The 2,816-nt window shown below is 33.4% G+C and overlaps 1 protein-coding gene across 2 annotated transcripts in view; it reads right to left on the reverse strand.

Annotated features, from left to right (window-relative positions):
- Positions 1 to 2,816, reverse strand: part of LOC109840214 (N-carbamoylputrescine amidase-like) — a 14,833-nt gene that overhangs the window by 8,262 nt on the left and 3,755 nt on the right. The gene's annotated exons all lie outside the window — the stretch shown is intronic.

The following is a 2,816-nucleotide window of genomic DNA, read 5'->3' on the forward strand; positions in this document are numbered from 1 at the left end:
CTCAAGTGTGATTTGTGTTTAGTATGTGACTTGCTCACATATTGTTGTATGTTGGGATCTGCATGGTGACATATATCTGTGTATGATTGCATTAAATATTTTATTTGATATATGCTCTATGGTTTTTTGATAGGGGAGTTTTCCCTAGTTTGTTTATACTCACCGTACTTATATGCGGGTGGAGCTTTTGCTCTTTCTTCTTGTTATTTCTCTCATTTTGATGTTGACAAAGAGGGAGAAACAAGTGTATTGTGAGTATCTCGGTTCTTTACTTACTATTGGCATCATGCATGAGGATTATAAATTGTATATTCATTTGGTATCATGCATGTTTCCTATACTCATTGTGTAGATTGTTTGATCATGCATGTTTCCTATACTCATTGTGTAGATTGTTTGATCATGCATGTTTCCTATACTCATTGTGTAGATTGTTATCACAAAAAGGGGGAGATTGTTAAGTCTCATGTTTATGAACCTATTGTCTAATCTAGCTTTGATGATTAACATGAGGATTATAAATTGTATATTCATTTGGTATCATGCATGTTTCCTATACTCATTGTGTAGATTGTTTGATCATGCATGTTTCCTATACTCATTGTGTAGATTGTTTGATCATGCATGTTTCCTATACTCATTGTGTAGATTGTTATCACAAAAAGGGGGAGATTGTTAAGTCTCATGTTTATGAACCTATTGTCTAATCTAGCTTTGATGATTAACAAATAATTCCTAACATCGCTTTTCGAGTATTTGCATTTGCTTGTTAGGTATCTTACACAAACATCCTCTGTTGGAGCCTTGGTGGTTGGGTGGAATTGCACTTAACGATGACATCCTGTTGGAGGTTAGTTGGAATTGAGCGCTAACAATGATATTCATGGAGGTTGGCGAAAATTGAAATGAAATCATCGCAATTCAAGTCAAATACGAGATCGTGCTTCATCTTTACTACCAAGCTGAGGATCGTCCAACATCGAGCTTAAATGAAGAATTTTGGCTTGGGTATATTGTTTCTAGTTTAGGTCTTTTACTTTATGTGTTTATATTTAAAGCTCAAACAACACACATACATGTTTCGTTTTATCGCTTTCAAGCTTAGCCATATAAATATGAAACAAATAGATACATTAATATACATGCACATTTGTTTATATTTATCGTATTGGAAAGATAAGTTGTTTAAAATAATTTCATCAGAATCATGTGTTTAACGATTTCGTATCTTTGTTGATTCTGTAAATAGATGAAATCATATTTAAAAATTTCGTATCTTTTGATAAAATTGCAAAATAATGAGTTTTCACAATTGGGGAGTGATATTTTAAAAAAAAATCTTTTCTAACGTGTTTATTTTCACAAGTATAAACGTTTCTCCATGTTTTACTATTTTTGGAGTTATTTCACTATTTTAAATAGAATTTAGAAATCAACTCTTCAAAAGTCAAAAAAAACTGTGCCGGTTTTCAGTCGACCGACTACCTTAATCAGTCGACCGATAGCTTTCAGTCGACCTATTTTGTTTCTCAATCGACTTGTCAGAACAAGATTTTACAGCATTTCTTTTTACAGTCTATCAGTTGACCGACCATTTGAGTTAGTCGACCGAACCGTGTTTTCAGTCGACTGATTTTTCTTTTCAGTCGACCGAGTCATGGCTATCTGTTTTCTTTACAGTAACGGCTAGTTTATCAGTCGACCGATACATTCAACCAGTCGACTGATCAATCATTTTTGCTGTAACAGCTAGTTTTTGGCAGTTTTGATTGAGACTATAAATAGCCCCCAAGACTTAGTTTTTCACCAATGAGTTTTATAAGTTTGTTTTGGCCATTTTTGGTCTGAGTTTTTGAGAAAGTTTAATTGGGTTTATGTGAAAAAGAGTTTTACAAAGAGAATGATCTTAATTTCGGTTTTGAGGCGTTCAACCTCAAATCTCTATATCTACATCTCTTTGTTTTTGAGAAGTTTTCTAAACTCATTCTCTAGCTAATCTATATTTTGATTATCATATATAAGCTAGATTTAATTGAGTTTGATTTTATTTTACTAATCTATATTTTGATTATCATATATAAGCTAGATTTAATTGAGTTTGATTTTATTTTACTCATTGTTTACACACACAACCATATATAAGCTAGATTTAATTGAGTTTGATTTTATTTTACTCATTGTTTACACACACAACCACTTGAGATTTAGTATTTCACATATTATATATTTAGGTTGTGAGGTTGTTTCATTGAGTGGGCTTACAAATTCGTTCTCACTTGTTTAGAGAACAAAATCTTTATTTGAACTTATGGTTAGAACACGTAATACATAAGGACACTTAGAGGAGTGGTTGGGAGAGAGACCGGAGTTAATTCCAAGATGAGTGGGTTGGTAGTAAGCCTAGGAAGAGGTTATAAATCTGAACACTTGAGGAAGGTAACACGGGTAGTCCAACACTTAGAGGAGTGTGACTTGTGTGATTGACAATGTGTGTATTGTAAAAGTTTTCGGTGATATTTGGAAACCATTTTTGTGTAGTTGTTTTTGAGTGATAGTGGAGATATCCTCAAGGTGAGGAGCAGAGACGTAGGTCGAGTGTTAGACCGAACTCCGTGATCATATCGTATGTTTGCAATTGTTTCTTTGGCGCACTATTTCTATTATATTTTGTGCTTGTTGTTCATATCGCCTATTGTCTCTTGCTTATCCTTGCATATCTTATTGTATATCATATTGCTAGGATATTGCATTATAAGTTTTTAATTTGGCATCGAAATCGGATTAGATTAGCAATTACCCTACTCAACCCCCCCCCC

This window comes from Asparagus officinalis, chromosome 5, assembly GCF_001876935.1.
Source record: "Asparagus officinalis chromosome 5, Aspof.V1, whole genome shotgun sequence".
NCBI classification, from domain to species: Eukaryota; Viridiplantae; Streptophyta; class Magnoliopsida; order Asparagales; family Asparagaceae; genus Asparagus; species Asparagus officinalis.